Genomic DNA, 13579 nt, shown 5'->3' with positions numbered 1-13579 from the left:
TAAAATAATTATGATAAAAGTATTAAAACAGAATAAAAAAAAAAAAAGGGGAGATAAAAAAAAAAAAAAAAAAAAATTCTGTTGAAAACTAAGTACTGCGTTTCATATAAGCTGCAGGAGAAGCTTGAAATGCGTAAAAACCCAATAAAGCTGTGCAATGGCGATAGCCTTTGGGCACCTTAGTGCCTTCGAAGAATTTTCATGTGATTGAGAAAATTTTAATTTGTCCACAATAATATATGTTTGAATCTATTGTGTTGTATCAATTGCTATAGCATCCTAATCTCTCCTCATTCCATATAATAATCACATCTATAGAACCTATACTCTAGTATGCCCCTCATGTCTCGGCATCTCGCTATCTTCAGGGAAATTGAACTATGTGGTTACTTGAAGGATGATATTCAAATGGACCGTAGATAAATCGAATGGAATGGTATTAACTGAATTAATTTGACTCAGGATAGGAACAAATTGTAGGGATCTTAGTTAGTTAGTTAGATGGCCGCGCCATAGCTCGAGCGGTTAGTCGCTGGATTCCCACCGCTCCGGCACGGGTTCGATCCCGGGACTGGTCAAGTGGGATTTGTGGTGGACAAAGTGGCCCTGGGGCAGATTTTCTCAGAGTATTTCGGTTTCCCCTGCAAATATTCATTCCACCAATTGCTCCACAATCGCCCTCACCTATCATCTGGGGCTGGTACAATAGGCCAGTAGTTCCTGTGTATGAGAAGCACATATGCAAGTTGATCTCGTCGCTGGGGCGAGTGTGGAGTGAATTAGTGGCAGAATTGCGAGCACGGACTGTCTTGTATTATAACGGTACGGAGTCTGCAGGTTCTCTGACTCTATGGATCTAGTTATCTGTTTATTGCTAGTGGAATATTTCAAAGTGATTTCAACGACTCTTTTACGATAAATATATTCTGCAGTTTCCAAACAAATTGGAATTGCAGACTATACTGTCATAGCCTTCAGAACCACCGCCATGGGACTGCTGCACAAACCAACAATTTCTGAGCAGCTTTTTCTGATAAAAGTTTTTAAACTGATGCAAACATAGGCTAAATAACTTCTAATGTATGAAATGAAGGCACATATTTCCTCCCTCTCCTCAGAGGAGGAAATAAAACAGATTTAAAGATGAAAATCAGGGTTTAAGAGTTAATTTTGCAATAAGAAGACCTAAGAATTAAAAAAATAACTGTTCTGATGTTATTATTTGCATGAAATGTAAAACATGATTTCGTAAAGAGTCCACATGAAGCATGTGTAGTCGTGTGTGCTTGTCAGTTCACCTGCTTCTTTCTCAAAATTCCTTATGAAATCTGAACAAAAGTTACTTTGGATATCCTACACTAACAATTATCCAGTTAATTCTATTTTGGCGAATATTTGTCTGTCAGGGGGACACGCGATAGCTTAGTTGATTGAAGCACTATGCTACAAGCCGGAAGGTCGCTGGTTCGATTCCCGATGAGGTCATTGGATTTTTAAATTAATCTAATCCTTCCAGTCGCACAATTCCCCTGGGGTCTACTCAGTCTCTAACAGAAATGAGTACCAGGAATTCCTGGGGATAAAGGGCTGCCGGGCGTAAGGCTGACAACCTCACCACCATCTGTGAGCCGACTGTCTAGAGAGAATGTGGGAACCTCGACGTCTCAAACCCTATGGGCCTTCACGGCCTTTTACAGGGATAACTTTACCTTTTTTTACTTGTACTGTATTAAGCATGGGGTTATGAAGGAATAACGAGATATAGAGGTGTAACTCCACGCATACTTAAATTTAGTTCTAGGTAAATGGAGATGAGTGGTCAGCTTCGCGCCCCGACCAATATTCCCACAAGCAAAGAAACTCGACGCATGAGGTACGTAATTGCAGTTAAAGACTGCCTTAATGTAGACCACATCAACAATGAAAAGATTAGGAAAGAGCTAGAAATGTAAAGAGTGAATGAATGAAATAGAGGAACACAGACAAAAGCAGGTAAATCATTCACATAGAACGACCAATGAAAGAATACCGAAACAGAATAAGTAAAAAGCGCGACAAGATCATGCAAGAACTTGGAAAAAGGCAATTGGAATGCGAAATGAGAAGAGGCTTGATTGCCCATGCCCTGACGTGAAGAGAAACCCGGTCAATCGTTATCGAATTCGAATATCAACGGATTTGTTTGGAAACTGTGCTGTGCATTGTTCACTTATGGTACGATAAACTGTTACATCATATTACGCACTCTGTCTGTCTCGGCAGTGGTTGTGGTAGTAGTGGTTGGGGTGGTAGATATTATTGTATTAGTGGTTAGGGTGGTAATAGCTGTGTCGCCAATAGAAGCAGCCTGCATCAATGCTCGTAACTATGTTAAATAAGTAAAATTCTGCAGCTCAAAACAAAGTATCTCTGCAATTACTGTAGCTTGCCTTCCTCTGTATTTCTATCCTCATTCCCCTTTCTACGCCATTTCTTTCTCTCTTTGCTGTTACCGTCTACTTTTATTTATTGCTAGTGGGGTGGGACTAAGTCCCTTGTACTGCAGCCACTTCTGGCCTATTGTACCAGCCCCAGATGATAGGTGAGGGTGATTGTGGAGTAATTGGTGGAATGAAGATTGGCAGGGGAAACCGAAGTACTCGGAGAAACCTATCTCAGAGTCACTTTGTCCACCACAAATCCCACTTTACCAGACCCGGGATCGAACACGGGCCGGCGCAATGCGAAGCCAGCAACTAACCGCTTGAGCCATGGCGCGGCCCACATACTGTCTACTTCATATTCTTTTCTCTTCATTACATAATGTAGACATTCTAAAACTCAAATTTAACATTCCGTACTTGGAGGCAGATCTAAAGGTATATCAGTAAATTATGCATAATAGCAACAAGCAACTGCACGCAGCCGACTTCTTCATAGATGATAACAGCTGCTAAGCAATTCGAGAAATTATAAACATTTTATGTAACCCGAAGTTTCATTAACACGTGCACAAGTGCCTGTCACTAACTCTGTCCCGAGCCACTGTAAGTGCAGTGTACATCCTCACATCCTATTTCTTAAGATCTATTGTTGTCTTCAACCGGAGTCATGATATATAACAAAAAAAATAAAGATTTATGATAAGGCAATAAGAAATTATGTATTGTAAGATTTGAGGTTCTCACAGCGGTGGCTATGAAGAACACTATCTTCTAACGTCGTGTAGTCCGTTATAAGTCAACCGATGTTTAGGAGGAATATATGGACTCTGTCTTCAGGCTCGAACAAGCTGAGCAAGATACTAGCGTGAAAGAAGATGGCAGTATTAATTTCAGTATTAAACCCGCCACTTTCTTTCACGCTGGTATCTTGTCATATAAAAAATGTAATGCCTCTTCGTTGTTACTACCGTACACACCGCAAAATGCAATCTAACAGTTTATGTCTCTGTTAAAGCAAAACTCATCCGGGATAGCCTAGTCGGTATAGCGACTAGCTACGGGCTGGACGACCGAGGGTTCAGATTTCGAGTTCATTTAGGGTTGGGAATTATATCTTCTCCACGTCGTCCAGACTGGCTCTGGGGCCCCCCAGCCTCCTATACAAGTGGTACCTGGGGCTCTTTCTCTGGGGGTAAAGCGGCCGGTGAGTGAAGCCGACCACTCACTTCCAATTCGTGCCGAGGTCAAGAAAATGTGGATCGTTACATCCACTCCCCCGTACGCCTTCATGGCGTAACGTTTAATTAGTTAAGCATAGGACAGCATTTTACTCGTACCTTGTTTTAAAGCAAATCTGCTGAAGCTTTATGAGAGGACCTACATGATTTCCAGCTGGTGTCTGGATCGGAACTTGTTAGGTAGCTTTTATGCTTTATATTACTTTAAATTATTAAACATTGCTAGTTAAGGTACTAGTGAATTTCTTCACTTACGTATAAAAAATTAAAAATGGGGTCCCTTACACAAGCTAAAATTACTGAAGATACCCATTCTGAGTAATACTTAAACCAAGTTCCCTTCCACCTTAATTACAGATCAAACACAGGCCTATGTAAATGTAATTTAAATACAATTTTACTTAAGATTATGAATAATTCAGTGAGATTATTTGAATAAACTCTTCAAACATTTGATCTTATCGCAATAAATACTTGAATTTAAATGTAAGCTTATCATTTATAATCCCTTCTATGGAGAGCGCGTGTCAAAGTGCATGCTTTTAAAAATATGTTTAAATATAAGGTACAGGCACTTCTTCACTTCGCTCTTTTTCTTTCTCTCTTTGGTCATGACATCTTCATGTCCTTCTTAGTCCCTCTGCACATTTCTGTGTCATATAGAATAATCATGATCACACACATCCGACTGGAAATTTGACATGACGTCGATAGAATTTATTTCTAACTCCTGTAACTGAATGAAGAATAAGTTACACGCGATCAATTTGCTTTCCACATTAATGTCGTCTCTCTATATTCATTCATTTATTCATCAGTGGCTCTAGAGCTCTCTGTTGGTCCCTGGCCGCTTCTTTCAATTTCGTAATCCTATGCACAGCCAGTAGGACTCCTTAGACGGGGGATCACTCCGTCCATACCTCGACTGGGATTCAAACCCACGATCCCAGTGTTCGAGAGGACGAAGACAGTTCACGCCTTAGACCGCGTTGCCACCGTGATTGGTATTCTCGTCTCCCTATCGTAAAAATTCTTAATCTCAAAACCATCGAAACATGAACATAACTGCCTTAAAGTATGTACTGCAGGTTTAGGCCCTCCGTATGACTTAAACTAAAAGTATAAATGTGAGCTGTGCATGGCGCGGAGTAGAATGAAGGAAAGTGAAGATAATTCCTACGAAAACTGCATTTAGTTTTGTTCATATATTGGATAATATATGCTTTATTTATGGTGTGGCGTATTTCTCCTCGGGAAAAGTGCTGTGTGAGACAAAAAGTTGGAGTTCATTTTTCTCTCTACACACACTCTTATGCGAGCAAACACACACAATATATTGTAATCTGACTTTTTCTGAACAAAATATATCTAATGGAAACACAATAAATAAGAGAATTTCGTGATCTCAAATATAACGCATTTGCCAATAATTTTACCCGTTGTTTTACATGGTTGTGAAATTCTGTCTCTCATTTAGAGGATAAGTGTATATTGTGAGTAAATACAACAAGGTGGTGAGGCGAATATTCGACCAAATATGTAGGAAATAGGAGAAGGCTGCAACGAAAACTACTTCAGTTTTGTAAGATTTGAGGTTTCCACTGCTGTGACTATGAAGAGAATAGCTTCCTAAGATGTGGAACTGTATAAATATTGTGTTAACCGACTTTTCGGATGAAAGTTTCGCCTCCATCTTCATGGTAGAAGAAAAAATAAGAAAGTCCGCAGGCGAAGAACCGGTGGGAGCAGGTGCAACTACACGGTGCCACATCCCAGAAGACTGCTCTCTGCTTAAGCCTTACTCTTCATCAAAGAACAGGGTGATCAGAACAAGAGGGATGATATTTGTGAAACGTAGAGCAGAGAAGGGGCAGATAACACCTGCATAAAAATAGTTTGCAAAGCCTGGAATTTGGTATAAATGGAAGTATGATACTGAAAGGATTTTAGGTACAAATAATATAGTGGCCTATCTCTGAATAGATAATCGTATCTGTGACGAGTTCCCGTGAACACTCTGATCAACTGTCAGATTCATCGTAAGACGGGGAATGTTTAGACCAGACGATCTGTACCAGCTGTTTAAGTAACAGAATGCCTTTCACCTGCTCTGATATAACACCGTCAATATAACACAATATTCTGCAGAACCAGTTCAGGACACGACTTCGTCATTTTTATTACAAACATATAAAAATAAATAAATATTTTCTGTAATTGCCATGATTTGTATCCAACTTTTAATGTATAAATTATCTTGCAACTCAACATAGTGTAGCTTTAAATGGCAATTTTTATGGGAAAATACTGTTACAGGAAACCTTTGAAAAATCTCCTTGGCTTTTAGTCCACAAGCGAACTATACCGACCGAGTGACCGTCGCTTTTCGGCGAAGTTAGTGCCAACTTTAGCTGATAGATTGTGTCGCGTGGTCAGCGCAACGGATTCCCACAGCCGTTAATTTCGGTTTTCTAGACAGGAGTCGCTACTTTTCCATTCAAGTAGCTTCTCAATTATCCTCACGAGTCTGAGTGGACCCCGTTCGAAACCCACTACTTTTCTGAAAATCCTGTAGCGCCGAGAATCGAACCCGGAACCTCTGGATCTGTAGCCAGGAACTCTGACCACTAGACTACAGAGGAGGCCCTTAAAGGAAACCTTGCATAGTTTATATTCCTTAATATATCTGAGCGATTTTAATTAAATGTAATAGTAAATCATTAAAGTATTTAAAATTAATAATATGATGAAGTAAATGGCGTTTTAGTTTAACTCCGAAGGTTGTATTACGTATGGTAGGGTCATAAATGTCCTTGAAATGTAAGTCTGATAGTAGTCTGCAGAAGCCATGTAGTGGTCTATGTGAGTAGATTTGCTGGATAAAATTTATGACAATATTAAACTTACGTTAACCTAAATAGTGTAGCGGAAATAATGAATTCTATCGTATCTTATTAGGTACATTTGTACAGTCTTTGTTATAAAGCCATACATTTTAATTGTGTTTGCAATAGACATTATTATAATAATAATAAAGAAATCGTGGGAATAATTAGGCTCCTACTTTCCTTTAATATTATACAAGAGCCACATAAAAAAACGACGCCTCCAACTTTTCTTTTGTTTCGTGTGTCTTCTCTCCAGCTGTAAAATTTTAACGAGCCGTTGTCTAACAACGATAGGCGGTACACATATAGGCACACAGCATCGTGGTATAGTGTCATGACAGACATACCAAGTTTAATAAAATTTGGTTCAACCATTCTAAGGTTAATGTGAGAATACACACATAAACAGCATGGTAATCGCACAAGCCTACTTCTATTTTTTCAAAATAGGGAAAGTATGGTATAAAGCGGCGGTTATTTAAAGGTGTTGCTTTCATAATTCCCACATTCCATTGCAGTATATAGAATTTAACATGTACATTTGCAGGCTGGAAAGAAAGTGTGTCTTGTAAGAGTTGAGGTTTTCACGGCGGTGACTATGAAGAAATCAGTCTTCTGGGATGTGGTACCATGTAGATATGGTGTTAACCGACGTTTCGGAGGAACGTGTCGCCTCCATTTTCAGGGTAGAAGGAAAAATAAGAAATCAGCAAGCGAAGAGACCGTGAGAACCGGTACAAGAAGACTGCTTGTACCGGTTCTCACGGTCTTTTCGCTTGCGGATTTCTTATTTTTCCTTCTACCCTGAAAATGGAGGCAATACGTTCCTCCGAGACGTCGGTTAACATCACATAACATCACATCTACACGGTGCCACATCCCAGACGACTGCTTTCTTCAAAGTGTGTCTTGACTGGACGTTTTAAGTCACGAAAATAGGTTCCAGTCCCTCCTTCTTTCATACACGTAGTTTTTTCCCCTTTGGCACTACAGCCCCAGTGGGCCTAGGCCTGCCTCCATGAACTTCTCCCTTCACTTCTGTTTTTCTAGATCTTAGACATACGGTAGGACTCCTTAGACGGGTGATCAGCTCGTCGCAAGGTCTCTACCATACACGTAGTTTACCGGAATAATTTCTTTCTTTCTCTTCCATGTTCAAACGTTCGTGTTAAGCTTTATGTGTTTCTTCTTTCCGTTAGCTACTGTGAACGCTGCCATCTCCCGCGCTCCAGACTCCAGCAGCAAGTATGAAACTGTCGTTTCGTACCATAATTCAAGTTGTTTTTAACATCCCTTAGTGGGCGGGGCCAAGCCATCATGATGGAACAATTTGAAGAGTTTTGTATCAGACTAGAACTGAAGAGCGCCCAAATCTTTTTCTCGTCGTTCAACCTTCCCTTCAGAGGTAACGGTGGAGGAATAAGGGCTGCATCATTAAGGATAATGTAGTGCAGCACGGTGTAGCCTAGAATAACCCCGAACTGTTCCTTTCTGCAGGCTCTCTTCACTCTCCTGCTTTACCAGAAGAAGAGGGTGGAAACAGCAGTAAAAAAATCTGCTTCATATTCCAGCATAAGAAACTATGAAAAGGAAAGAGGCCGTTCCTTCAACTTCCATCTGATGTTCTTTGTTATTCGGAACATAAAATTAGGGTTTGTTTATCTCTTTACTTTACGACGTCACACTAAATGAATCCATGTTTCTTCGAATGTAAGATGATGGGAAGACTAGCTCATGTATCCGCAAAAGTCTGTATATTCTTTATAATAAGTTTTCTTTTTAAAGTTTTAAAAATCGAAGAGATTATAAGGAGAAAAGGAGGAGCAAAAGCTATATGCATTTTTATCCCCCCCCCCACTTTATTCCACAGGAATTTACTTTAATGCTTATATTTAATCAATTGTATAAGTTTGTAACAGTGTAAGAGCATCTACTATAATTTATTTACTTTTTCATCTGTGCTCGGTCATGATTACTGTTTGCCAAGATCTGCTCCTTAAGCAGTCACGGACAGCTGTTAGAATTGAAGCGGCAGAATCCACATAAGACACCAATCCCTGTGCATACCGCGCTGGAAATGTTACAACTTTCAGCTACAAAACAGAAATTCCCTTGTATTATGTAAATTTGATGGAGCTACAAAGGCAGGCATGTAAATGTGCAGAAAGCATCCGTCCATGCTGTATGGAATTGGGTGACGGAGAAGAGAAAATAGAGTAAAAGGACAAGGACGATTCTTGTGAAAACTACTCTCAGTCTCGTCTGGCATGTAGATAAGAGAAGCCGGCTGGTCAGCGCACAGGGCCAGCCGAAACAGAAAACTAGAGCAAGGGCCTGCTGACTTTCACATTGCCCACAATCACAGCATTTACCTTCATATCTGAAGGAAGGTAAAAGGTAAATCTGTTCCTGTGTTTAACAAATTAAGCAGTAAGCCATGAAGACGTAGGGGGGAGTGGATGTATAGATCCACAGTTTCTTGACCTCGGTACTGGCTTGAGGTGAGTGGTCAGATTCACGGCCAGGCCGCTTTATCCCTCAGGGAAGAACCCCCCGCGCCCGTTGGATATGAGGTTTGGGTGGATCCTTGAACCGGTCTGGACGACGTGGAGAAGATATAGTTCATAACCCTACCGGCATTCGAACTCCAACCCTAGGTGTCCAGCATGTAGGTAGTCGCTATACAGACTGCGCTATCCAGGTTCCCTGTATTTTCATTCATACAAAAGAAAAATTTCAAAATTAACATGACCCGAAAATTCACTAGTAATATTCATAAAACACATCTGATTTTGGCCACGAACCGGAACTAGTTCAATCTATTTAGAATCCTCAGGAACTGATTTATTAAACACTCATTTTAATATTATCTTTCAACCTTCTCTGTCTTCCTAGCTGACATTATAGATTTGCCCCTGAAATTCATTCATGCTGCCACCCTAAATACGTGTCCAGCTGAATGTTGTCTCCGTAGGATCTGAAGTCAGGAATATCCTTGTCATGTAACACAGATTTCCTTCACATGGCAGACATCGCACAGTTGACCGTGCCAACGTCACGCTGTTTGCTGTCCGGTACATTATTATGCTCCTGCGCACTAGTCCGAGCCTTGGCTCCACTCCTGTCTTCAATGACTATAGAGATCATATTGTAATGTTTCCAAATTCTATTCCACACATAACCACTACATGTAGAAAACACTAAAAACTTTAAGCCTAATGACGGTCAGTGGCCTGAAGAGAGGGAGTACGACCATCTACTTAATATTTTGTCTATAAGTTGTATATAGCCAATGGGCAATGGGCAACAAAACACTCGTTCCTGTAATAACACAGAGCCGGGGTAGTTCAGCCGGTATAGCGATGGGCTACGGACTGGGTGGCAGAGGTTCAATTCCCGGCAGGGGCAAATAATTTTTCTCTACTCTATAGTGTCCAGACCAGCACTTGACCCACCAAGTCTCCTATCCAATGGGTTTTGGGGGCTCTTTCCCAGCGGATAAAGGAGCCTGGGCGTGAAGCTAACCATTCGCCTCCATCTAGTGCCGACGTCAGAATGATAGAGAGATACTTCCACTCCCCCAAACTTCTTGGCGTAATTGCTTAATTAATTAAGTCAGAGGCAGATTACCTTCAGCTGCAATATCTCGTTTATAAAATGTTCACAAGTTTTCTCAGGCGCTTCTTTTCTTCGTCCTGACATAGTCTTCTTTTGAAGTAAGGGCCCTAGTTTCTGTAATCACAAGATTAACTTTCCCTTACATATGGTATGACAGTTCTGTAATTTCATTGCCGGTGTTGTATGTCGTCTTGTCAGCGCTGCAAATAACATAATTGGGGGTGTAGTGCTGTAACAGACACTCCTTTCAGTAGTAGTGACAGGGATTATTACGATATAAGTAGCCTCTTATTAAGGTTGCTCCCTGTAAACGACCATCGACAGTTATCAGAACAATTTCTTTTCTATGTCAGTAGGACAGGCGTTTCGGCCTGTCAGCCATGTTTCAGTGGCACTTCCATTGTAATTCTTAGCCATTGCTGCTTTTGTGATCTGTAACATCGTGAACCCCTCCAATATTTTCTTCCCTCCATATTTCTTACGTGATGCAACTTCAAAAACATTATTTTAATAATAATATTATTATTATTATTATTATTATTATGATCATCATCATATTTCCTATTTATGGCTAATTCTTTCTTATTAGATTTCTATGTATAATATCACTAACTAGTACCCAGTTTCTTCCTTTTGAAGACAATTTCAAAATGTCTATATTTTCTACATTTTTCTGTATTGATTTTTTTTGTCCCGGATGTACTTTACACAGTTTGGGTTGTCTTTATTGTATCTTATATCATAGACGTGTTCTGTGTTCCTTGTTTTGAAATTTGTTTCTCTTATACATAATTTGTGGCGCCGGTTATATTTAAGATTACATAATTCGTTTTGTTTGTATCTACCTTCCTTCTCTTTCATAGCTAAATATTTCTGAATGGTGTTGTTTACTGTACTAACTTGTTCTATGTTGATGTTCCTCAATGTCTTTGTTACCGCCCTGATCTGGTTTCCAGAGATTACGATTCTCGACCAAATCTGTTTTGACTGTTTGCCTTCATTTCCTCTTTTCTTATTTGCGTGGATTTCCCGTTTTCTACTGCAGTTTCTAACGATGTCGGCTCCATTGTTGATTTATACTTCTATTTTCCTTATTGTAGCTAGATCTTTGTTTATTGCTGCTTGGTCAAGTGGTATTTGTCTGTTCCCTCCAGCACATATTTGAAGGCTTCTTGTTTATGTTCTCATGTAAAACAGGATTTATTTATTACTATGTTTGGCCTTGTATATTTTCTGTGTGTTCCACTTTAATATCCTTGTCTGTCCTGTGTACTGTGAGGTCTAAATAGTTTACTCCATTTTCTTCTTCTTTTGCTACTCTGAATTGTTTCAGTATTACATTCTTTGATGAATGCTTTTAGAGTTATTAACTCATTGTCACACTAAATAAATTCAATCTACATATCTTGTGAGGAAATTGATACACATACTTTCAATTATTCCCCCCCCCCCCAATATATACCCACAAGGGGAGGGTTCATGTGGACATTTTTGCCACTGTACCCCGTCTAGAAATAAGTGACAAATTTTCCAGTTAGACCTGTAGCTCTCAGTTCGAGGCTAGAGGCAGAAATTCGATTCTTCCTTCCTCAGTCACGAAGTTTTGACAATGAGGCACCCCCCTATGTCACGGTCCCGAATGTATCATCCTTACTTGGGTTTTATGACCAGGCTTTTACAACGGAACGACTGCGATAGTACGATCCACATGCATGCTCATTAGGCAGTGTGAGTGTCCAGAAGTTATTAATATTATGCACTACTGAAACCTATCTGAATGTTACATAAGCTCAGAAAAAACAAGTGTTCTGTAACTGCAACGTTAAAGGGGTGATGATTCTACTATTTACGTTTTCATCCTCAGTAATTTAATTAACCAAGCATCACACCATGAAGACGTATGGGGGAGTGGAGGTATATCTGCACAATTCTTAACCTCGGAACTAGATGGAGGTGATCGGTGAGATTCACGCCCTGGCCGCTTTATCACCCAGTACTGGTTGTATAGGAAGCTGTGTGAGAACCAGGACCAGTCTGGACGCTATGGAAAAGAGAAGACACACTTACCTCGGACGAGCAACGAAACCGGGTCTTCCAGCCCGTAGCCCTTTGTTATACCAACTTGGCTGAACAGTTGCAGGCTTAAATTTAAGTGTTCGTGTGTGCGTGCGAGCGCAAGTGGGTGGATATATTTGTCAGAATCTGACTAGAAATTTTGTCAGTTATTACAAGATCAATGAAAATTAAAATTTCAACGGCGATGTTTACATGTCTCTCTCAAGCAGCCAGCTTTCAACTGAAGAATATATCCAACTGGGGCTGCAAATGTTAGGCCATCCACACGCACAAACCCTATAACTGAGTCCGTCATTATTCGCATCTCTTGACCGTGAAAACATGTGTCAAAATTAAACCCTCCCCCCCGACGACATCCTCCCTGAATGCCCTAAAATTCTGTTTTAAAACTCAAAGTAGCTTGTGTGTTAGTCAAAGAGAAATTAATAAAACCCGTATTCAGGAATCTCAGTGACCCATTTAACCACCAGAATTAAACCCATTCAAGACCCCGCTCTACGGGCATACTCGGAAGAAAATATAGGCCTAGCATAAGATGTACGTTACACCCTTTGACCCCAAATAATTTCATTCTATGGAGGTTTTATCGGGCAACAAGGCATACAACGGATCAACGAATCCCATACTATTGGTCACTAGGATCCACATACTATACCTTATTTTACGACATCAGTAACTTGGCCTTGCAGCTTCTAATGATTGAATTATAATGTGATATGACGCCTGAAAGCCGGGATAAGGGAGCCAGAGCAGAAGTCCATTGTTAGCCGACGGCTTGCCAAATACTCATCCCCGCAGTAACGAAAGAAGTCCATTGTTAGCCAACGGTTCGGCAAGCACATTTACGTGATGACAGGCGTTTTTCATGGCTACCGGTAGCCTATATATGGAGCCGTGCAGAGAAGAAGGAGGTAGTCATATTAGCAGTTTATTCGCCAGAGAGTTCAGGAAGCAGTTCAGTAGTTCAGCTGGGGAGTGTTAACCAGCGGACAACGAAAGCTGAACAAGTGACCGATTCGTAAATCACAATCAAGTCAGTCACGCAGAAGAGAAGACACTCGTAATACTATAAGGAATAAAGCGAGTCTTAGGCAGTCATTGATTGTGAGCTGATATATTTGATTGTAATTGTGATAGAAGTGCCAATGAACCCAGTCATCCAATCTGGAACCCGGTAGATTTCGTCACGGAATCCCAATTCTTGACAATATTAAATAATGAATTGAAGATGTAGATGGAAGGATGTAGAAGGAAGTGTTAGTAGCCTAATTGATGGTATTACTTTCTTACAGTAACTGAGAAAAACCACAAGGGATACCAGCCAGGATATTAGGTG

General features: G+C 40.3%; 1 long non-coding RNA gene across 1 annotated transcript in view; it reads left to right on the top strand.

Moving 5' to 3' along the window:
• LOC117283169 overlaps positions 1 to 8269 on the top strand; it is a 214995-nt gene extending 206726 nt beyond the window's left edge. Inside the window, exons 2-3 of the long non-coding RNA XR_004514181.1 lie at positions 7749 to 7954; positions 8047 to 8269. This is a non-coding gene — a long non-coding RNA (uncharacterized LOC117283169). The remainder of the gene's footprint in view (positions 1 to 7748; positions 7955 to 8046) is intronic.
• The last annotated feature ends 5310 nt before the right edge of the window (positions 8270 to 13579 follow it).

The sequence above is a fragment of the Cryptotermes secundus genome, unplaced genomic scaffold (assembly GCF_002891405.2).
Source record: "Cryptotermes secundus unplaced genomic scaffold, Csec_1.0 scaffold506, whole genome shotgun sequence".
Classification (NCBI taxonomy): Eukaryota; Metazoa; Arthropoda; class Insecta; order Blattodea; family Kalotermitidae; genus Cryptotermes; species Cryptotermes secundus.
The sequence above is the reverse complement of the archived record's forward strand: the minus strand, read 5'-3'. Positions and strand labels throughout refer to the sequence as shown.